The following is a 25,838-nucleotide window of genomic DNA, read 5'->3' as shown; positions in this document are numbered from 1 at the left end:
AAACCTCAGTATTTGGATAATGAGTGAGCCAAGCCTGATTTATCAAAACTCTATCCAGTTTAGAGAACACTCTCCTACTGCCTTGTTGTTTATTATTCCAGGTGAAAAAATTACCATTTAGTTTAGCATCCACCAAACCACAAGTATTAACACAGGACTGGAAATCCTGAATTTCATGTAATCTAACTGCACTACCCACTCTCTCATCTGTGTTGAGAACACAGTTAAAGTCACCCATCAAGATCCAAGCATCATTAACTGAACCAGCAATAGAGCAAAGATCTTTCCAAAGAGCAACTCTATCTTGTTGAGATTTATGAGCATATATAAGACCATATATAAACATAAGAAAATATATCTGTCGAAAATCTTAATTTTAGGTGGTTTTTTGAGAAAATGAACTAAATGGATTGAAAAAAATTGAATTCTTCACGAAAAAAAGTGAGATTTTCTGCAAATGACTTTTCGTAATTGCATAAAAGGGAGAAATAAATAAATAAAGGACTTATATATGAGAATTAATTATTTTGGAAATTGAATCATGGGAAGGAGAGAGAATTGGAAGAGTTTTATGTTTTGGGATTTGCTTTTGGATGTTACAGAGAATCAGAGTCACGGGGAAGCAAAGAAAGAAGAAGGGTTTGATTTTTTTTTAAAAAAACTTTATCCATCAGTTTATATATTTTTGGGCCTCTAAATTTTTGGGCCCTGTGCCATAGATCCGTCCAGACCTCCCTATGGCAGGGCCTGCAGATCAAAACCGATATGTGCATATCAGAATCGATCTATACAGATAATGTGCATAGCCGACATGTCTAGATTAGAACTGATCTGTACAGATCATGTCCATATATGTGCACTGTGCAGATCATGCTCATATTTGTGTAGATCATGTCAAGATCAGAACCGATTTATACAGTTCATGTCTAGAACTGAACCAATATGTCCAGATCAAAACCCATACGTCCAGACCAGAACCGGTTTCTCCAAATAATGCCTAGGTTAGAACCATTATGTCCATATCATAACCGGTATGTCCAGATCATGTCCAAATCAAAACCGATCTATTCAGATCATATCTAGGTCTATCTAACATATGTAATTGTTAAATACTGACTAAAGCCAAATAAATAATGTTTAATTTATAACAACAATATTATAAATTTGAATAAAACTTATATTATTGTATATCATTTTATACTACAAGAATTTGTATCTTTAACGACAACCTAATTACGACGGATCAAAAATCCCGTCGCAAAAGCCTTTTCCGACGGGGCTAACAATCAAACAAAGACGGAAAAACCATCGCAAATGTCTTTTACGACGGGTTAACGACGGAATTTTTCATTAACGACGACCCCCTTTTATGACGGGTTGACGACAGAAAATCCCGTCATTAATCAACGATTATTGGCCTTTAGCGACGGAATTTTCCGTCGTTAATGGTATAATTTTTTGTAGTGAATTATATTAATAATTGTAGTTTTTATTTAAATCTTAATTATGAAAAATCAGATCAGAACAATTTAGATCATATCAGAACAGATAAAATAACTTCATATCAGATTATAAAAAATAAGTTACATCAAATTAGATCAGATCTGTTCAGTTCAGTTCAAATCATATCAGATTAAATAAGGAAAAACAAGGTGAACTAAAGTAACTTTATTACATGATATTAAAGTAGCACCTAATCATCATTTTGTTATACGGAGTAATCACCTTCCCCTCCCTTTATTAGCTTTAATACTTATCTCCACGAATTCCAAAAGTAGTGAGTTATTGACTATTCAAATCCATCCATGTCTAAAGATACCGGTACGAGATAAATAAAAGCCCTTTCACCACCTACAAATATCTTGAAGAAATCAATGTAGGTTTATCTTCTTGTTTGGTACTCCGTATTGTTCATTTTATTTTATTACTTCAAGGATTATAAAACCAAAACTAAAAATTGACAATGATATGGAACACAACTTTAATCGTGTAAAATTAATGCAAGTTTTATGGTTACCCGTAATATCTTTTTTCACCTTTTTTAATTTAGAGATAGCCATAAATCATAAACATAAATCGATCTTAAAGTCATCGATACTAGTCATTATTCCGTCTCTTATAACTCTAACGAACAAAACTAGTGGACATCTAAAATGACCCGTTTCCTTCCTATTTAAGCTACACCCTCAATCCCCAATCACACAATCAAACGAAAATATCCTGAAAAAAATGGTTAGTTCGGATCACTACCAATCTCTTCTCAACCCTCCCAAAACCACTAAACAAATAAGCTACAAATCCTTCTTCTTTATTATCCTCTCAGTTGTTACCTTTGTTATCTCATTTGTATACCTTTGCTTATTGATAATCCCAACCACCACCCACCACACTAATCTTTGTGCTAATTCTCACGATCACGACTCTTGTTTTCTTTTGATCACTGAGGCAATCTCCGACAAGGCCGCGCGGTGGACGATACCGTCCACCCGCCGGGACATACTGGGGTACGTACTATCAGCACATGTACTACAAATAAACAAAGCCATTAGTGGAACTAGAAGCATCAATGTTGTAAAAGGAGCTCAAGTTGTAGGAGATTGCCTAGAGCTCATGGATTTGTCACGTGACCGAGTTCAAAACTCGATCGACGCATTGTCTAATTCTAATAAACTACTTAATGCTAATGATGTTACTACATGGTTAAGTGCCGTGTTAACTAATTATGTTACATGCTCGGACCAACTCGAAAATTATTCACATTTATTTGGACTAAAGTCTATAATAAATGAGTTAATTTCTAGTTCAAGGATAATATTGGCTATTCAAGCAAATGTGTTAGGGGGAAATAATTATAATCTTTTAGGAAGTGGTAGGAGAAAAATATTATTGTACCCGTCTTGGGTAAGGAGGAGTGACAAGAAGCTCCTTGGAGTGTCGGGGAGTGAAGTCACGGCAAATGTAGTGGTGGCGAAAGATGGGAGTGGGAACTTTACGACGGTGGCTGAGGCGGTGGCGAGTGCTCCGGATAAGGGGAAGAAGCGGTACGTTATATATGTGAAGGAAGGGGTGTATGAAGAGATTGTTGAGGTTGGGAAGAAAAAAAAGAATGTCATGATTGTTGGTGATGGGATGAACTCGACTGTCATCACTGGGAGTCTTAATGTTTTTGATGGCAATACTACTTTTAGATCCGCTACTCTTGGTAAGATCTCTTCATCTACTTTAATCTCTCAGTAGCTAGTTTTATATTACCCCCGTTTCAAAATGATCGTTTTAATCCGTTTTAAATATTCTTTACATGCTTTAGTCTATTTTTGATATGAAACTTTACTATCTTACCGTTCATACTATAATATTTATTTATTTATTTTTTACATTCATGCCCATTTTACAGTTTGTCACTTACTTCATCCATATTTTTATTATATTCACCTATTTTTTTACAATTTTTTCTGAATATTTGTGCAAAAAGTAACCATAAAGAAAATTGTAGAACCACTACAAGAAATTGTACTATTAATGACGGGAAATCCCGTCGCAAAAAGCCAATAATAGTTGATTAACGACGGGATTTCCTGTCGTGAACCCGTCATAAAAGGGGGCCGTCGTTAATAGAAAATCCCGTCGTAAAAGACATTTGCGACGGTTATTCCCGTCATTGTTTGGTTGTTAGCCCCGTCGCAAAAAGCTTTTGTGACGGGATTTTTGACCCGTCGTAATTAGGTTGTCGTTAAAGATACAAATTCTTGTAATGAACGGAGGTAGTACTTTTTAATTGAAAAAATGAATACATGTACTCCATATAAAAATTGAAGGTGTGGCATTAATTAAGCCCGATTTCAATCCGCTGAGTAAAAGATCAAGCAATAGCTAGGGGTGAAATCATCTCACTTGTTCTTTGGTCAATTTGTCAAGTTTCGTGTCGAATTTGTTTTTGGTTTATTAGGGTTGAAATAAGTGTTCTCAAGTACGGGGTATTAACTTCTATTGATTGACCTAAAAAGTTGTGTGGACATTTGGGAAGCATGAGCCTCGTACTCATTCATTTAAAATGAGAGAGATTTTGAGATTCATTGAAGATAACGGATATATTTAAATAACAATTAGATTTTTAGGTGAAGTTTACACTATTTAAGATTAACGGATATGATGAACTAGTGACTATAGCTATGGACTGTGGTTATCTAAAGATGAACATTTCCACTTTTCATAATTCAAAGATGAACTAGTTTTTCAGACTAGTATAGTAGCATACTAGCATGGGTGGGGTATTGTTGTCCAAACATGATTGAGAATGTAACTGTTTCTAATTGTTTATCATTTTCGTTGTAATTAATTTTACTTAGTTAATAATAATAAAAGCGTCAGTGGTCCGTGGGTCGTCTTCATTTTGATCAACTCCCCATTTATCATGACAAGATGTCCATTAAAGGCATTCCAGGCATCCCATGTTCAAGTTTTGACTAATGATAGAGATAAGAACAACTTTTTCTTTAATAATAGGTTCATAGGTCCAATTTATTCTAATTATTATCATGAGTGTGGAACCTGCATGTGGATGCTATAGCGCGCATGCTGTAGTAAAGAGAACTCTTGGAACATCAGTTAAGACTTAAGAGTGTAGTAGACCCTAAAATAGTGCAACCCTCTTTTTATAGATTGGCTGCATTATTGAACATTTTGAAGTTTTGAACTATGACTACATACGTTTTGCTCCATCCTAATCAAAATGAGAGAGTCATCAAATCCTCCGTCTCACAATATTCGTATCAATTGTACGGTACTCAATTGATAGTTAAGCAAAATTGTACGTACACAAATTGTTGGATAAATAAAGAATTCAAATGAGACTATGAGAGAACAAAAATGAAGCTTAGAAGATGAAGGTGTGTGAAGTTATTAGTTACTCATATAAATTATACGTTTATTAAAGAATTACGTAGTATATTATAAGTATATTAAGTATAAGTATTAGATCTATAACGTACGTTCAAATTAGATAAAACATTGCATAAATTTGGATTATAAAGTTTTGATGGTGATACCTACCTAAAACCTGAGACCGACATAAGTTATTTGTAGCTCTCTTTACCCCCAAAAACATGATACGTGAACGAACAAGTTGGGGTAATCGTATTCTACGGAAGAAACTTTCCATTTATTGTGGTACGTATGTTGATTGAATTGTTGAAAGAGATGTAATACTAGAAAGTAGAAACTTCCTAACTGATCGATTTGCTTTACATATAATTAATTTCCAACAAATTGCAGCGGCAGTTGGTGATGGATTTATACTCCAAGACATATGCATCCAAAACACCGCCGGGCCAGCGAAACACCAAGCAGTCGCCCTCCGTGTATTCGGTCATAAACCGGTGTAAAATCGACGCCTACCAAGACACCCTCTACGCCCATTCCCTAAGACAATTCTACACATACTCTTCTATTTCAGGCACTGTAGAGTGTAGACTTTATATTTGGTAACGCTGCTGTTGTGTTCCAAAATTGTGACATAGTAGCACGACTACCTATGGCATCCCAGAAAAACATGGTCACTGCCCAAGGAAGGACTGATCCTTTCCAAAACACGGGGACCTCGATTCAGTATTGTGACATTAAAGCTAGCCCGGACCTAGCACCGGTCCATGAAAAGTTCCCAACGTTCTTAGGTCGGCCTTGGAAGAACTTCTCAAGGACCGTTGTGATGCAATCGAACATCAGTGACCATATTCATCCTAGGGGTTGGTTTGAGTGGGATGGTGATTTTGCATTGGACACATTGTATTATGCTGAATACATGAACATTGGATCAGGTGCTGATACAAGTAAGAGAGTCAATTGGACTGGTTATAATGTTATTACTGACCCGAATGAGGCAAGGAGTTTTACTGTTGGTGTTTTTATTCAAGGACAAGAGTGGTTGGATTCTGCTGGAGTTACTTATGTTGAGGGGCTGTGATTAGTCAATGGAGAAAGGGCCAATTACTCCTTTGACCCCTCCATCTCAAACAAATTGTCACGTCAACCTTGTTATGATCGAGAATCCAAAACTAGTAATGCCGTGACAACTAAATAATTTGGATGGAGATCGATAGTACTATTTTTATTAAGAAATAACTTTCTTGTTGAGATATTAATTTATGTTTGGTGTATTGTATATTTGTATCGTATTGTAGTTTCAATTATTCTATGATAGTTAAATGGACAAGACAAGAAATCAAGGGAAAAAGAAAGACTTTGTCCGTGCTCTAAATTCTGGACTTATGGAGTATAAACTTTACTCTAAATTCACTATAAAATACTCCGTATAGTCCCCAACTTATTTGTGGACACAAAAAGCTACACTTAAAGATAGAAGTATAAACGTTATCCTAGAATCACTGTTACGTGCAGTCGATTTGTAACATTTAATCAACCTCTTAGTTGATTCTATAATTCTTTTCGATTTCTACACAAGTTTGTCCCCAACTTATTTGTGTCACAAAGTAGAAAAACTTTTGTGTAAGACCGCCTTGTTGACAGTCATGTGCCAGCATGTGCTGACATCAGCATGAAATTTTTTGAATTTTTTACGGAGTATTTTTTTTTGAATTTTTTTTTTTGGATTTTTTTTAAGGTTTAGCTAATTGGACTTCAAACTTAAGTAATTGGATTTCAAGCTTAACTAATTGGATTTCAGGCTCAATTTTTTTTTTCCGAAAAAATACAATTTCGAAAAAAAAAAATCGATTTTTTTTAATTAAAATTAAAATTTTCAAATGTTTTTGGTACTAACTAAATAGTGTAAAACATAACTAAAAGTAATAAAATCAAAACTAATTGAATAACAAAATCGTTAAGGTATAAAAACAAATAGTTATTATTTTTAAACAAAATTATTATTAACTAAAACTTATAAAATCTTAACTAATTGATTTCATTGCTTAACTAATTGGATTTATTGCTTAACTAATTGGTTCAGTGCTTAGCTAATTGATTCTGTTGCATAACTAATTGGTTTCGTTGCTTAACTAATTGAATTTCAAACTTAACTAATTGGTTTCAGTGGTTAACTTAATTAGTTCCAATGCATAACTAATTGCTTCTAGTGCTTCACTAATTCGTTTCATTGCTTCACTAATTGGTTGCATAATAGGTTACATTGAACTAATTGGTTCCAAAGCTTAACTTATTAGTTTCATTTTTTAACTAAATGATTCAATTGCTTAACTAAATGGTTTCAATGCTTAAAATTTTGTATCTTAAATAAAACTCTAAAATTCGTTAACTAAAACTCAAAAATACATAACTAAAACTCAAAATATCTTAACTAAAACCAAGAAAATCGTAACTTAAACTCCTGAAATCATAACTAAAACTAGAAAATTCTTAACTAATACTTCTAAAATTTTCTATACTAAAATCTATACAAAAACTCATAAAGTGATAACTAAAACCCATAAAATTGTAACTAAAGCCCTAAATTGAAACTAAAAAATAGGTAACCCAAAAAACCTTAACTAAAACCAAGAAAATCGTAACTAAAGCTTAAAAAATCTTAACTAAAACTTAAATTATATGCTTAACTAAAACAAAAGAATTATGAACTAATTATTTCAATCTAATATGAATTATAGCTAAAACGGAATTACTTTTAACTAAAATGAAATATTCTTAACTAAATATAACAAAAATGTAACTAAAATGAAATTATTCTTAACTAAAACCAATTTAATCATGACTAATATAAATGAATAAAATTGTTTACTTTTACGATACAGATTTGGAAACTAAATTACATTTATTTGCAATTTTGCCACCCTGCCCTGTCTCACTCCCCTCCATGCTCGCCTAGCAACACAGCAGCAGGAGCACCAGCAAAGCAACCACATAAACGTCAACATCACCGACCAACAACGTCAACACATCTCAAGCAACAGAAACCGGGGGCGGCCACCAACCACTAGACGAACAGCGGCAGAAAACAATCGAACCGGGATTACAACACCTTTGCTCCTCCGCGAACAACAAGAACAACAACAACACCGACCACCAGCCGCACCGAATAGCCACCTCTGCCGGCGACTCTCCTCCTTCCTTCGCCGCTCAATCTCTCCCCACCTCGAGATTTCCTAGACCACATAACAAATCAATCAAATACAGATAAACCTAAATTTTTAAATCAAACAAATTAATCAAAAAATTGAAAAATAAAAAACCTAAAAGAATTGAAAACATCAAAAACCTAAACGAATAGAATAATGGAGAGAGATGGAAGAGTTCACTTCACATTTGTATCGCCGCATCCCTTTCACCTTCGTACCGCCGCAGCCACAACCGCATCCATCTATGTACCTCCGCCTCCCCCTCGCCCCGTCCCGCGAAACGCAACCAACAAGCTCGACATCAAAGCGACCAAACTCTTATCATCACGGAAGGAACAGATCATGTGGTGGATGCTCCTTCACACCTTCGATCAACAAAATGAATCAAATACAAAAACTAAAATCAACAAAACTAATAAAATAAAAATCTAAAAAATAAAAAACCTGAATTAGAAGAAAGAGTGAGGTGGTTGGAGGCGCCGGCACAACTGCATCACCGACCTTCTGCAGCGCGCAGCCGCAGCTCCACCACCACCACCTCTTGTCAACCTCGATTCTCTAGAAACTGGCCTCCATCGTCAAGCTTGTTCTCGAATTCTCCCGAAACGTCGCCGTCAACCTCGATTCTCCAGAAAGGTTGCCGAATTCTTGTTCTCGAACCTTCTCCGGCGGAAATTTCGCCGGATTATTGTTCTGTTCTCGAACCTTCACCGTCGGAGAAGATCCTTTAGCTTATGGAGACGAGAGAGAGGGGGCATGGTTTAGGAGAGAGAGGGGGCAATGAATTAGGTATAGGAAAGTAAAAGAAAGTGAGTATATATATGTCTGACGTCAGCAATTATGTGGCATCTTGAGTGCCATCAAGGCGGTCTTTTATGTAAGACCGTCTTTTACAAAAGTTTGTACACAAAGTATACTAGATGAAAACTACACTTAAAGATAGGAATATAAATGTTATCCTAAAATCACAGCATGTAAAATAACTTCAATAGAATTTAGCCAATCTTTAAATTGATTCAACGGTTCTTTTAAGTTCCTACCAAGTTTGTCCAAAGGAATTAAACACAACTTAGTTAAGTCGAGAAGAATACGAAACGGGAATGGAGTCAAATATAAGTCTTATTTGTTTATTATTTAGTTTCATAGTTTATTTAGAACTGTAATTAGAAAACTAATAGTATTTTGTTATGTAATAATCTCTAGAAATATTTAGATTTGGGGAGTAAGTATAATTCTAGTAGACCAGGGTTTCTAGTATTACCTATAAAAGGGGGTCATACATTGGCGAGATGAATCATCAATTGAGGGGTTATTGTATTATTTTGCAGAAACTTAATAATACGATAATATTTGAGGGGAGAAAATCTAAATTTTCTCATAATTGCTTGTGTCTTTTATTATTGTTTTTGCCATTTGTTCTACATTCTATTTGTAGGATTTTTTCTTAGTCGTTCGTGGCACGCGTTTGATTATAACGGTCCCCAATTTAATTATTCATGTCGATGGCATGACAAAATAAGTTCGTTAAAATCTACACTTAAATAGAAGTATAAGAATATAACCTTAATCGAGAATCACTTTAAGCAAGTAAAGGTTGCAACATTTTAATCAACCTCTGATCGAAATGATTCTACAATTATTTTCACTTTCAACTCTAGTTTTTCCATAGTCTTATTTTTGTCACAAAATAAACTAGATGAAAGCCACATTTAGGCAAGTTTATCCCTCAGATTTACCACCAATCTTCAAACTATGTCACATCAACTTTCCACCAAATTTTGTTATTATTCAGAAGACTCTTCTCTGTTTTTACACATTATCCCCAGACTCGCCTCAGACTCAACTAAACTCCTAAAAACGATAATTAAATATGATAAAGTATGGTGATGTGGTATAATTTGATTTGATTGGAGAAAAAATAGAGTCTTAAGTGAGTCTTGGATATTTAAACTCACTTCATTTTAAACTCATTTCAAGACTTGCTGTAATCTTTTACCACATTATTCCAAGATTTAGACCCGAGACTCACCTCGAGATTCAATTTAAGATTTGGGATAAACTCACTCTTTAGAGATATGGAATTCTAATAGAACAAGATATCAAATCGGGGGGGGGGGGAAGACGTTGTCCCAATTCTATTATTGATACTCTCCGCAATTGACCAAACATTGTTTGTTTATGCAATATTTACAATTTCAGACCACAAATTTGATGAAATTTAACTAATATGAACTTATTTATGTTCCCTAAAAAAATGATCTTATTTATGTACATTTTTTTTTCCCGAACTTATCTAATGAACTTATTTATCTTGAAATGAGTTGAAATAATATGAACATGACATACATGTTCTTTAAGTTATGCCCTGTTTTTTAGAGTATGAACTGAAGTGAACTGAATGTTCATGAACTGAATTGAACCGAACTTAACTTAATTGAATAAATAATAAATAATAAATAAATAAAATAACAATTAATAAAATAATTATTATTTATTATTTATCAATTACTAAATCTATATAATTAAAGGAAAGTGACGTTTAATGAGAGGTGAGCAAACCCCCAATACTCTCTTCTCACCTATGCCACATCAATTGCCACATCATACCCACTTAAAAGACATTAATCAATTCACAACTTCAATCAAGCATTAAGCAAGCAAGAAAAAAAAGGAGAATTTAAACTAGCAATAAAAGGAAAATAACCATTCAAAAAAGGAAATAACAAATCTATCTCTATTGTATAAGTGAGGAGCTGAGGTATTTTAGTAAATCCACTTTTGGTGTCACCCTTGGTTTACTAAACTACCCTCTACATACAAATAATTAAATTCAATTACAAAAATTTATTATTAAATCATTTAAACAGCTACATAGTAATTAATTAAAAAAACCAGAAGAATAATTAATCTCTATTCTATAAAGGAACAGCTGAGGTTAAAATGGTAATCATGCTTTTCGTGTCCCCTAATAAAAAGACAAAAATACCCTCTGCTCTTACAATTACATATTACTGTAAATTTGATAATTTATTATTTTAAAATACTGATTAATTATTGGTTTTAAAACTGATAATCTATTTTTGTCTACTTAGATGTTTAATCGTCAATTTTGGTGTCAATCGATCACATTCAATCAGGCAAGAATCCTGTTATTCTGTAAATTTTCATAAACAGAAAATCTGTCAAAAAAGTCAAAATAAAGAGAAAATAAGGAAAGTCACGCATATACACAGCCAAGAAAATCATGCATAAACCCACAACCAAGAAAATCACGCATAAACCCAACCAAAAATCACGCATAAACCCAACCAAGAAGATCTTATTACAAATTATCACAGTTGCAAAAATTAAATCATATTGACATTCGACTGAATTAAATCAAAATCAGTCTACACCCAGAAAACTAAAACCGAAAAATCCCAGAAAAATTCCATCACCATTCCTCTTCAAGTTGCGCCAATACACGTAAGTAATATCTTCTTCTAATTCCTTGCAAGCAAATAAAAACAGAAATTAAACAATTTTTATTTTAATAATCATTTGTGAATTTCTATGCATAAACATAATGTTCTTTTTTTAAGATTGTTGCTGTGTAGATTGAATCTGTCTAACTAAAACACTTCCGTTTATTTTTTATGCAGATTTAAAAAATATAAGGTATTTAATATGCATTCTTTTATTAATTTAATTAATTAGTTTATATTTTAATTCTTGCTTTTAATTAAATAATCTCTTATTTGATTCTAATCTCCAATTGCAGATTTCAAAATAGGATTTTGGGAGTGTAATAGCTTTTGAAAAGACATAGCATAAATTTGTGTTATTGGAATTATAAATTGAAAAACACATGACTTGCATCGGTTTTATGCAGATTTTAAGTTGGGTTTTAAGTTCATAACAAAATATAATGATCAACAACATACGGTATGTGACCCATCAATCTCTTAAACAAAAAGAAGAGTAATATGTATGATTTTAGTTATTTTAATTAATTATTTCAGATTATTCATGCTTTTAATTAAATAATCTCTTATTTAATTAAAAGCATAGATTATATTTTGATTAAATATCAGAAATAATCTACAAAATAAATCCACTTCTAAATAAATCTAAAATCATGAATTAAAATCATAAAAATATGAAATAAATAATGATTTTTGCAGGTTTTATTTATTTTAATTAATTATTACATTTTAATTAATTAGTCATATGCATGATTTTATTTATTTTAATTAATTATTACAGATTTTACTATTTTAGTTCATGTTTTTAATTAAATAAATTGTGATTTGATTTTAATCTCTAATTTCATATTTTATTAGGTTCTAGGAATGCAATACACTAAAAAAAAAAATCCAGTAAAAATGACACATAAAAATACGGACCTTCTCATAGTTAATAGAGAGGAGGGGAGACTAATCCGTGCAGCAAATAGATGATAGAATAGTTTTGTTTTGTTGTACCTACATAAACATTAAAAAAACCATTAAATTTCTGCTTTGTAAACATAGACAAGCGAACAACTCTAAGAAAATATTTCACAAAACACACTACTGCAAAAATAATCGTAACATGCATGTTTCTTTTGAGCTTTATTCCTGGTTATATATTGTTTTATATATGTCATCTAAAATAATTCAAAATCTAACAAAAAAACACAGTTAATCTGTTAATGAATCAAACAAGAACCTCACCACCACAAACTAACCAAAACCCAAAATAAATTGCCAGAGATCAAGCATAAAAAACTATTAGATCTCTAGCTAAGGACATATCACTAAATTATGCATAGCGAGCATCAAAAACTATTACTGGACTAAAAAAACAACAAACATATACCTACAACATGGAGATCTTCCAATAAAATTGGTTTACACAATAGCTTCACTTTAGTCTTGATAGCTAATTCTAATTTTATCATTTATTTTCTACAATAAGCTTCTGATAATACATCTCAAGAATACTAACATCAAGAAGCCACTGTTGTAAAAAAAAAAACATCAAGAAGCACAAATGGGGCTTTTTTTTTGGTAGTTAAGAAAATATTATAAAGAAACCTAAAAGGAAAAAGTTATATACAACCTACCAAACTAAAACAAACAGACTACAATGAATTGCACCAAACTACCTAAAGAAACCTCCTAAAAAGACAAACACCTAGAAACAAACAAACCCACCACACACAAAAGAAATCACACCCTTCCAAACTAACATCAGGAAGCTGCAAAATAACATCAAGGAGAGTCTGCCACTGCAGTCTCCAATCACTCATTCAAACCATAACAGCCAAAACCCAAACAATAAGTTGCAGACTAAAACTTACAGATACCAAAACCAGCAGTATACCTGCAGCATTGCACCAACGTAACCGCTCCAAAAATAATTCCCACCAGTCAGACATCCGTCTACAAGAACTCTATCCCAGCGACATAAGCGTTTCATTAAAAGCAACTAAACGCTAATGAGACTCAGACTCAAACAAATCAAAAAAATAAAAAAAATGTCCAAAAATTATATTCCAGTCTAACGCAAATCGGACTCAATTCAAATCCAAAAAATTTGGTTCTTACTTCTTAAGCATAATTACTTGGTAGATGACAATTTGTGGATTCGGCAAAGCCTAGACCAAAAAAATAAAATCACCAATTAACCTATGAAATCACTAATTGGATCTCCAATTAACTTAGTTATCACATGCAAAATCACCAATTAACTTAGTTATCACAGGCAAAACCTCACCAAACTTAAACCACAACAAAAAGACAATAAATCAAAACCAAACAAAAAGATCTGGAAATTAGAATTAAACTACATAAAATTAAGCAATATTAAAATAAAGGTACAATAAATTGAACCTTTCCCATCGCCTCGCCATCGCCTCGCCCAACAAACCATAGTGGACACGACATGGGAACAAAAAGTGCAAAAATATATATATATAGTTAAGCGAAAAATAAGCACACGAACCCCAACTAAAATTAGTGAAATTAATCCTAAAATTAAACACTAAATAACCAACAATTTCCACAAACCAATATTTTGCATGAGGTAAAATTCGATTATAAACCCAAAAAAATCATTCAAACAAACCCTGTGAAAACCCAATAATTTCCCCCCAAACACTTGAAGATAATAGATATACACCAAGGAAAGATCAATAAATAAAACGCTAAATCAAGTTTAAACTATTTCTGCTCACCATTTCTGCTAAAGTGTGCGAGATCCAAGAGTTGGCGATGCATGCGAGATCCAAGAGTTTATAATCACCATTTTGGGTACAAATGGTTGATTGAACTTGATAAAACCCAGAATTATATAGATTATTTTTGTGAAATCCGAAAATAGAGGTGGTTTCCAACAATGGCGACGAAATATGAGGGGATAGAGAAGAGAGGAAGGGGAGAGACGAGAGATGGATCCAGAAAATATGAGGGAGTAGAGGAGAGAGAAAGAAGATAGACGAGATCCAGAATGGGATAGAGGATAGAGAAAGGAGATAGACGAGAAGAGAGAGAAAGAAAAATGGAAATATGAGGAGAGAGACAGGAGATATGGGAAGATAGAAACAAGAGAGGGATCTAGAAATATCCAGACTGAAAAATTGGATAAAAATAATTATCAAAATAAAATTAAAGCATTTTTTTTGGTTAACAAGCATAAAAAGAAAATATTTAACTTACTAGATTAGGTCCCGTGCACGCATGGATATTTAAAAAATATTATTTGACTATATTTTTTATAAAAAATTTTAATTGAATTATTTATTCCTTAAATCTATTGCGTAATTAATAATCTCGAATGTACTCATTTTATCATATAATATACAATTTTAACCTACTACGTATTATATATTTTATATGTTTAACATTATGATATGGCTAAAATATTTGATATATTTGATATATTTAATATGCTAATTTGACCAATATATTGATTAAGAATATTTTCTATTATAGATATGACAATTTGACTAAAATATTACCAAAATTTTCTAATAATGGCATATTCCATGATCCTATATTTTTTTTTTCCATATATTAACATTTATATAAAAGGAGAGAAAATAAAAAAAAGAATAAAGTAGATATGCATGTCTTTTTAGGAAAGAGTTTTTGGCGGGAAATTTTTTCACCAGAAGTGACATGTGTCATTCCTGGTGTCTCTTTTAGTATATAGTAATAGATTCTAAATTAAATTAAAGCCTTTATAAAAGGAAAAGAAAAAAATCCATTTTAATCTAAATAAAAGCTTTAAAGAATTTGCTACTCCTACTTCAATTTGGAAATTATAATCATGGATTTAGATAATGTTGTAACATTTCCTTGAAAGCCTTAATTAATTGACTTATTGATGGTAAGGGAGCAAAATTACATTTACAGTAGGTATTTTGGTACAAATATAATGCGATAATCATTTATGCATAGAGGGAGTAAAAGGGTATCCTATAGTGAATCAAATTCATGCAAATAACTGAAATATAATAGCCAGTTTTAGTCCCTTTAAAACCCCATGCACCCATTAGGCTTTCTTTGAGAGAGTTATCAAATCGGGTCTTATGATTAGGAAGTAGATTTAAAGTTTTATTTCTTATTAATGTTAGTTAATTCTTATTTTCCCTAAATATTTCATTACGAAATATTAGTCGTGTTTCTAAGTACTTCAATAAATTTTATTTTAAATACATACTTTACAATAATGTCGCGTGCAAATTGCTACTTTAGGGGCATTAGTTTTTTGTCATTACAATTAAATTTATTCAACTCCGTAACTTATTTTTATGTGATATGAATATTCATATATTTTGTAATTTTATGTAATATTTCTTTTATTCTAAAATATTGTTATATGATGATTTTTAATTATGATTTTTTCAATTTGGTAAATGTGGTAAATGTTTTTTGGATGTCGAAGTAAATGTTTTATATTAGCCAATTTTATTATGTTAGTCAATTTTATTATGTTATTTTTCTATGACACAACTTTTTTTTGTCTTTTTTGTATTTTTTCGTAGGGTGAGGGCGTAGAATGTACTATTTTCTCGGCTCATGTTGAAAACTTCATCAAAAGGTTTCAGGATGGTTCATTTATATACGGAAGTTTTTTCTTTTGATGATCAAACTTTGTATACTATTTTTCTTATTATTATTTGTGGTGATTAGTTGCAATAACACAATATTAATTTATTTATAATCTCGCACGCATCGCGTGCATATAAAACTAGTTAGACATAAAATAACACCAACACAAACCCACCAAATATATTTAACATTATTTCGAACATCATATCAGCAACAGAATGTATACAAACACTTTTTAGATCTATAAAATCACTAATAAATCAACATAAAATCTAAAAAAATCGATGCCAAAAAGAAAAGTGGAGAAAATAGATAAGGAAAAGATGGTATACATTGTCGTGAACGCCGAGAATAACAGCGGCAGAGGATGAGAGATGGATGGGAGTCCTCCAAATCGAAAATCAACAATGGGAGTGACACCGCCGATTAGAGGTGGTATACAACTAAAACACGGTGGTTTTGTTGGAGGGTTTTAAGTGGAAGAATCAGAATAAGGGAGGAAATGAAGAACAACTGCGGTTCTGGGAGGTGGAGTTGAGAGAAAAAATTCATTTGGGGTTTTTCTTTCTTATTTTACTTTTTTCAGAAATTAAATTTTTCTTTTACCAAATTATTTTAATTTCCCCCTTCAAATTAATTAATACGAAGTATTGTATTACCAACAAAATACTCCCTCTGTCCCTTAATACTCGAACCGTTTTGACTTTTTACACTATTCACATAATTCACTTTGACCCTATTTTATTTTTAGTATATAAAAATAAATGTTAGTATATAATATATTGTTGGATTCATCTTAATATATATTTTCAAAATATTAATAATTTTATAAATTTTTATAATATGTAATTAAAGATATTGGTGGTCAAAGTTGTACATTGACAAGCGTGTCCAGTCAAAACGGTGCGAGTATTAAGGGACGGAGGGAGTAAGCTCTTACTCCATATACTTTACTCCCTCTATCCCTTTTTATTCTTTACGTTTGACATCATGCACGTGATTTAACAACTAACTAAAGTTGATAAAGATTCCTCCCTTTTTTTGAACATTGCAAATTACGTTTAATAATAATGTTTTCACTTTTATCCAAAATATGACATTGAGAAAGTGTGAGAGATATAATGTCATAATGGGAGAATTTTAAAGGTTTAGTGTCCTAATTATTTTAACTAATTAAAAGTATCACTTACACGATTTTTGACAGAATATTGAGGACATATGATACACTATAAAAGGAAATATTATAAATACAATAATATGACTCATATTGTATTTAAAATAAAATACCACTTTTTACATTTATGCAGCCTAATGGACGCACTCGGATCTTGTGAAAAATAATTCAATATGTTTTAATACAATTTTTTTTGTGGGTGTTACTCCAAAAATTGAAATTTTAATCTGGGATATTCTTATAAAGTTAGTTCTTATGAATGGGTGGAGGATTGCATGTGGTTACGCAACATTGCAAGCAAAATAAACAAGTGATCGAAACACTGCAATGTTCAATATCTTTACTTTGCTATTACAATTTAGATTTTTTTTCCTTATCATGTAAGCGCATGAGTGTTACATAATTTCACTTTAGATACTTTTAATATAGATGAATAGATGATGCATAATACGAAGTATTTGTTTAGATAAACTTTGTAAACATTTTTTTATTACCTATTATCCGATGTAATAAAATTAACAAAAAAATTGGTTTTATACTCACGCACGCATCGCGTGCTTATAAGACTAGTATTATTAAAACAGGGTGGTGAGGAATGTGAGATCTCCAAAACACAAAACACAATCCCCCAATACTCTCTTCTCACCTATGCCACATCAACTGCCACACCATACCCACTTAAAAGACATCAAATCACAACTAGCATTAATCAAGCAAGAAGGAGAATTTAAACTAGCAATGAAGGAAAAAAAAAATCGATCTATATTATTAAAACAGAGTAGTGAGGAATGTGAGAGCTCCAAAACTTCAACCATCACCTCTCATGCAAAGTTATTTAAGGAAATTCAGACAATTAAAAAAATCAGCAAAAATCTTGGCACAAAATTAATTGAGAGACTAAATTGCAAATAAGAATAATTAAGATACTAGGCAAGAAATAATAAGGAAACAATTTTAAAATACACTTTCAAATTTCGTCAAAAACATTAGGTGCGAAATGGAAACATTATTGTTATTTATTTGATCAAGTAAAGTCTTTTTATCATGTACGTAGTACTCTTTTATAACCGATCCAAAATAACCTACACATCTCTTTTATGATTAATGACATAGCCTACACATTAATCGGTCTTTTATGATTAATGTATTATCTATAATCAATTTTTTATCAGAGTACATGTATGATAATTATCAGAAGACAATATTATTTTTTGTATTATTATTGTTTTGTTTTTTTTATGTGTAGGAGATGAATATAAAGTATACACCATATCGATCACTATGTTACACTCGCTATACAAAAAGTCAACTTGAGAGTTCGTTAATTAATTTGTTGTGGTTGGTCAATGCACATTCCAAAGATATGATAACGGTGGAAAAGTTCTACGTAGATGGAATTTGGTGTTCATGGATAATATATGTATGACTGAAATCCTAATATATATTCATATTTTTAAGGCCTTTTTTAGTTTTAGAACTAAATATTTAACTTTCAACTTTTGTAGGGTGGTGAGGTGCAAGTGATTTTGTTTGATAATATTATTGATAAATATGAAAATCATGAAAGAAGGAAAAATGTATTCTATTGCCGATTGATAATGTCATTAGATACGAGTTATAAATATGTTTCGGATAATTATAGATTGAAATTTGGTAAGAAACCTGAAATCTTGGAGGTACTTGATGATGTTGAGGATATACCGCGATACAATTTCAGATTCAAAGTCTTGATAGCGTGGCACAATACTTTAACAAGAAAAATCCACCACACATTGGTATGTACTCTTTTTTGAGTTTAAATAATGTTATATCCTTTTAATAATATAGATAATTGAGTTGGATTAGCATCAAAATTAATTAAAAAACATGTCAACAATGTGGAGCTTACTTTACAAAATTAAAAATTGTGTTTACGTTAGTGGGTTCATCCTCTCAAGCTGTCTAACCGAGATAATAAATTCATTAAGTTTGTGCATTTGCATATGAGTTTGTCTAATTAGACTAATTCCTAATCACTAACTGGTGAACGAGTCGTCGGAAAGTGAGTTAAATATTTATTGGTTTGGAAAATTACGAGCAGACCATTTAGTTAGTTTTGGTATTACCACACAATAAACATTGTAGTTAACATTGTCGATTAAGATATTTGTTATACTTTTTATAGGTACTCGTGCAATAGCATGGACACATACTAGTATTAATTAGTTACTAAATAATAATAATAAAATGATAAATAATAAATAATAAATTATAGGAATTAACAATAAATTAATAGTAAATTAACTTATACTTCATCCGTTTCTGAAAGTTCTTTACACTTTGGAATACGTATCCAAAATATGAAAACTTTTGCACCACATTCTCACTATTGTATATATCAAAATGTTACATGTAAGATTTTGTTAGATTGGTATAGGTATGTATTTTCGGAATATCAACTTTTTATAATTTTTTCACATACGAAATTGGATATATTAGTAGTTAAATATTGCATTGGAATCCGTACAAATAGTAACTGTAAAGAACTTTCTGAAACGGAGGTAGTATATGAAAATAATAATAATAATAATAATAAATAATAATAATAATAATAATAAGAACTTTCTGAAACGGAGGTAGTATATAATAATAATAATAAACGGCTTTGTTGCGTGAGGTTCGGCTACATTGTCCTGCTCTTTCGCGTTGGGTTGAATTCTGCTACTCTTCTCCAGCATGGTTGTATTATGGGGAGCATACCTTGTGGTCTTGTCAAGGTGTGCAGCAAGGGGATCCTCTCGGCCCTTTGCTATTTTCTTTGGTTCTACATCCATTGGTGTGTCGAATCAGGGACTCTTTTGATCTATCTCTGCAGGCGTGGTACTTGGATGATGGCACTATCGTTGGTGACAGTTTGGTGGTTGGAAAGGTCTTGGAGTTGATTTTGGAGGAGGGTCCTCATTTAGGTCTCCATGTTAATGTTGAGAAGACAGAGGTTTTCTGGCCTTCGGAGGACCCACGCAGTCGTCTAGAGGGTGTCTTTCCTACTGGTATTGCTCGTCCCACGCTTGGTGTTAAGTTGCTTGGTGGTCCAGTCAGTACGGATTCCTCTTTTTGTAAGGAGTTGGTTTCGCGACGGGTGTCGAAGACTGTTGTGTTGATGGATGCTGTAGCTAAGCTTAATGATTCCCAGTGTGAGTTGTTGCTTCTTCGTGCGTGCACTGGAGTTTCTAAACTCTATTTTGCTATGCGCACTTGTCCACCTCATCTTTTTGAAGCGGCCCAAGTATCTTTTGATGTGGCTCTTCGGGCTTCTTTAGAGCGTATCGTGACTGCTTCGGGACCTGGGTTCGGTGACTGGCAATGGCGTCTTGCTACCTTGCCTTATTCGTATGGAGGATTGGGTGTTTATTCAGCTGGTGATGTTCGGCATTATGCTTTTCTTGCATCCCGTTTGCAGTCTTCTGGTTTGCAGGATTCGCTTCTTCGGCTTTCAGGTGTTGATGGTCCGGGGTCGGCCTTTGATGATGCTCTTGGTCTTTTCAATAGGACCGTGGAGAGCGACCTTATGAGTAGCCCTAGTGAAATCGCTGCCCCCACTCTCATGAAGAAATTGGCAGACATATATTTCACGAAGGTTACTGCTGATGCGGTATCCGCCTACTCCTTATCTTCGCGTCATGTTGCCCTTTGGAAATCCCAGCAGGGGGATCACTCCTCAGCTTGGTTGCGGGCAGTCCCCATCTCGGGTTTAGGCCAGACTATGAACGGTAAGACTTATCGTTCGGTTCTTTGCTATCGGTTGGGTATTCCGTTGTTCTCTGATTCGACGTCGTGTTCTGCTTGCTCTCGGGTTTTCGATGGGGATATTTATGGGGATCATGCCGTGTCTTGTGCTGGGATCGTGGGTATCAAACATCGACATAATGTTGTTCGTGATACCCTTTTGGATATTTGCTATCGGTCGGGGATTTCTGCTCGAAAGGAGGTTGATGTTGGGCTGACTAGTGAGAGTGATGGAGCTCTTCGTCCTGCAGATATATTGCTTTATTCTTGGGATGGCGGTGTAGATGTGTGTGTTGACTTGACTGGGTCTTCACCTATGACGCAATTTGGGTTGTCAGACTTCGTTCCGGGTCGGGTTGTGGCGGTTGCTGCGCAGCGGAAGCAGGCTAAGTATGCGGCACGTTGTAGGGCTTTGGGTTACGGTTTCTTTCCTTTTTCCTTCTCTTCTTTTGGGGAGTTAGAGAAAGGGGCTGTTTCGTTGCTGAAGCGGGTCCAGACGTACTCCAGGGCTCAAGACATAGGGGCACGGGCAGCTGCCCACATTTTCAGCAGGATCGGGTTCGCCATAGCTAGAGGAGTGGGGGCCCAGATTGTATCTCGGCTCCCCACCAACTTCTTGTAGTTTACTTGATCTTTGTAGCTTGTTAAGCTTGTACGTTTTGGTGGTTTCCCATAATAATAATAATAATAATAATATTATTATTATTATTGAGAAAATTTGCATTGATGATCCGTTTGGAAAGAGCTATGAACAGGTGATTTTGTATGACTGGTTCCCACCGTTCTGTAAACATTGCAACGAGTCTGGCCATGACTGCGGGAAAGTTGTGCAACCTGTGAGAAGGGGTGTACAATAAAGGAAGCAATAGAGACCTAAAGTTGTGGCTAAGGGCATTCCTATTCTTGGTGAGCAGGCACCACAAGCTGCTGCTACTCAACCTTCCATGGCTCAAAATGCTGCTGCTCAAAGTGCTACTACTCAAAGTGCTACTGCTTCTATTCCTGCAACTGAAGGGCCTGCTGAAACTTGGGCAATGGTGGCACGGAAATCTGCTTCAAGACCTGTACAACAACAGAAGGATAAGACTCATGTGATTACTGGAAATGCATTCGAGTCCTTGAACACAAAGGCATCTGGAAGCTATCATGGTGCGGCTATGCTTGATAATGAGCAAACTTGGGGCGGGGACCCTTTTCCCTTTGGTGCATCATGAAATTTGTTACTTGGGATGTCAGGGGGTGTAATAAACCCCATAAGCAAAAAGAAATTAAATCTTTTTTGCTAAAGAATAGAGTTGATGTGTGTGCATTCTTAGAAACGAGAGTTAAGCTTGGTAAGTTTGATAGAATAAAATCCAAAATAATTCCTAGATGGAATGTTATCCATAATTATCAATACGCTAGTAATGGTAGGATTTGTTTTACCTGGAATCCTAAAGTGGTGAATGTTACTTTTATTGATAGTTGTGAGCAAGCAATCTGTGTCAAGACTGAGATTATTGGCACTGATATTTCATTCATTATTATTGTTGTGTATGTTTCTCTCAAAAATTGTACTACAGTGCAATGAGCCATTACTTATTAGTGGTGATTTCAATTCGGTCTTGCTTACTGATGACAGATTGAATGGAGGTGTTATTACTTCTACTCAGATTAGGGATTTTGAGCAGTGCATTCAGACTAACGAATTATTTCAAGTGCACACAGTTGGTGCTTATTATACTTGGTGTAATAATCAGCTTGGCTCTGACAGGATAGTTTCCAGAATTGATAGATGCTTCGCTAATCACCTCTGGTTAGACAAGTTTCACATGGTGACTGCTGAAGTCTTGGATAGGAATGTTTCCGACCATTGTCCTATTCTGATAACTTTGAAAACACTCAGGTGAAGGGGCATAATCTGTTCATATTTCTTAATGCGTTTACTGAGGCAGAGGAGTTTTATGAAATTGTTGATGCAAACTGGAAACTTCAGCAACATCGGCACGCTCTCTTGGACATTTGGTTTAAACTGAAGCACTTGAAACCTGATTTGCGGCAACTAAATGTCAAACACTTCAAGGGTGTGACTCACAAAGTTGAGAATCTGAGAGAAAAGTTAAAGCAGACCCAGTATGCTCTACAATTGGATAATTTTAGTGACCATCTCATTACTGAAGAGAAGGAAGTTTTAGAAAGTTTGGAGAAATGGAGTTTGATTGAGGAGAAAATCTGGCAGCAGAAGTCAAGAGTGGACTGGATTCAGCTCGGTGATTCCAACACCAAATACTTTCATGCTTTTATGAAGGAGAGAAGAAACATAGGGAAGATAGTAGTAGAGCTTGTTTGCAAAGTTCAATTAAAGAGGAAGTAGTAGGGTTCTATAGAAAGTTTATGGGTACGGCTGCTCAGAGTATACCTATGGTTGACAAAACTATTGTTGAGAAGGGGCCTTTCTGCAGGATCATCATCAGGCTGGTTTATGCGCTCCAGTTTCAATTTTGGAGGTTAAACAAGCGGTTTTTTTATATGGATAAGTGTAAAGCCCCGGGGATTGATGGGTTCACTGCTCACTTTTACCAAATTAAAGTACATGGCACATCACTGGTGGTAGTGTTGTTGTAGCCGCTCAGGACTTCTTCACCTACTGTCAGATGCCTGATATGTGCGTTTTATATATTGTTTTCACCCCCGTCCCTTAGTACTTTTATGCGTCAAATGAGCTCCTAGGAGCCATTTTAGTACTAATCTGTGTATTTAGTGTGCCTTGAGTTTCAGGATTACTTAGTGAGAAATTGGTCTTTTTAGGCCCGTTTCTTGATGATTTAGGCCACCACACGATCCCGAGGGAGTTCAGGACGACTTTTGTTGACTTACGGGAGCCCAAGATGTTCATGATCGAGCCCCAGAAGTTAGACTCGGTGTTGCGGACGAAGGGCGGATCATTTAGCGCTCCGCCCGGTGGATTGCCCCTCGCCCATCGGGCGAGCAAGCATAAAGGAGCAGGAGTAGGCGCCCGACGGGCGGATCTTCGCCCGGTGCCCGTCGGGCGCCCATCAAAGGCAGCAGCAAGGCATTTTCTCTCTTCGCCCGGCGGGCGAGAGCCGCCCGACCGGGCGCGTGCAGATGGATTCGAAGTGTCTCCCTACGCCCGTCGGGCAGACCTGCGCCCGTCGGGCGGATTTCGAGCTGGTCGCCCGACGGGCGGAAGGCTGCCCGACCGGGCAACGACAACCCTGGAGCCTTTAGCGCGCGGTTTTATTCCGGTTTTCTCTTATGTTTTTAGGCTAAACTATAAATATAGCCTTTGTTAATTTAGTGAAACACCTTATTATCTTATTTTCTAGTATTAAGCACTTAGACTATTTTCTTAAGCTTAGTTTTTCTCTCAAATTTAGTTCAAAACACTTAGTTTCAAATTCAATAAAAATTCAAGCTTCCAATTTCCTTTGCCATTCAATTAGGTATTGTTCCTTGCTTTCATTCATTGTGTTGCCTTAATAATGCTTTCGATTATGTTAATTGCTTTGGTTATTGTTAATATGCTTGAGTAAATCTATTTTCTAGGGTTTGGGGATCCATGAATAATATGAAGGGACATTGAATAATTGTGATTGTTGGCATTGTAATTAATTCCTATTGATTGGTTATTATTACTATACAATTAGATTTGCGCAGGTTTAATTATGGTAGTTTGGCAATATCAAGTTAAGATTCGAGAGATGCAATTTGATGTTTAGGCTTGTGTCAATAGGTGGAATTAGAGTTAATACGTAGCGAGAGCCCGTTAATTCTAAGTCTATGATTAGTATCGATTCGAGAGAGCATGCTAATCTAATTAATTGCTTTGTTGATTATTGTGATTGTTTATCGTCCTGGATTGTTATTTGTTGGTGAACCTATACCCTAGATCCTTTAATTCCTGAATTCTTAATTGCTTAATTATCGTTCGTAGTCTTAGCATACAAACCAACCAATTCTTGTTTCCCAATAGTCTAGTTTAGTTGATTAATAGTAGAAAGAACACTGTTTCCCTGTGGATTCGATCCTGACTTCCCTTGCTACCTAGCTAGTGGACCTTAGGTTATTTTTGATTAGGTGATACGACTTTAGCCTGTCAAATTTTGGCGCCGTTGCCGGGGAAACGGTTTTATTTTCTGTTGTTGATTACTTATCCTAGATTATTGTTTGTTACTACTCAAGGAACTCACGTTCCTTGAGACCGGATCTCACATTGTTTTGTAGTCTTTGTCTATGCCCAGGACCGTAGGTACTAGTAATCTTACTCCATTCGATCCTGAGCCCGAAAGAACCTTTCGTAGACGAAGAACTTTCATTGCACATTGTGGGAATTACTCTGATTCTGATCATAATATTGGCGATCTTTTTCCTTCAGATACAGATACAGTTTCAGAGATAGAGATGGGTGACGAAAATCTGATACCGCCACCTACCCCACGGCTTACAGACTATTCTAAGCCAAGTCTGTCCATACTACCAAAGGCGATCATGCCTTCTATTACAGCTGAGACCTTCAAGATTGAGCCTGTATTGATTAACATGATCGAGAGACGCCAGTACGGTGATGAACCAGGTGAAGATCCAAATCTTCACATTCAGTCCTTTATCCAATATTGTTCCACCATCAAGCAAAAGGGATTGACTCCGGAGCAGACCATAGAGATACTTTTTCCGTTCTCTTTGAGTGGGAAAGCTAAACTGTGGATTAATGGGTTGAATCGGGCGGCTTTGAAAATC

The 25,838-nt window shown here is 34.3% G+C and overlaps 1 long non-coding RNA gene and 1 pseudogene across 1 annotated transcript; one reads left to right on the top strand and one right to left on the bottom strand.

Moving 5' to 3' along the window:
* The first annotated feature begins 2,077 nt into the window (after positions 1-2,077).
* LOC110795725 (pectinesterase-like) lies at positions 2,078-6,253 on the top strand (annotated as a pseudogene).
* A 4,976-nt stretch (positions 6,254-11,229) lies between these two features.
* Positions 11,230-16,759, bottom strand: LOC130459254 (uncharacterized). Its single transcript, XR_008918523.1, has 3 exons — positions 14,284-16,759; positions 12,470-12,547; positions 11,230-11,573 (listed from the first exon to the last, which is right to left on the bottom strand). It is a non-coding gene; the product is annotated as an uncharacterized lncRNA (long non-coding RNA).
* Between the last annotated feature and the right edge of the window lie 9,079 nt (positions 16,760-25,838).

Source organism: Spinacia oleracea, chromosome 4 (genome assembly GCF_020520425.1).
Source record: "Spinacia oleracea cultivar Varoflay chromosome 4, BTI_SOV_V1, whole genome shotgun sequence".
In the NCBI taxonomy this organism is placed as follows: domain Eukaryota; kingdom Viridiplantae; phylum Streptophyta; class Magnoliopsida; order Caryophyllales; family Amaranthaceae; genus Spinacia; species Spinacia oleracea.
The sequence above is the reverse complement of the archived record's forward strand: the minus strand, read 5'-3'. Positions and strand labels throughout refer to the sequence as shown.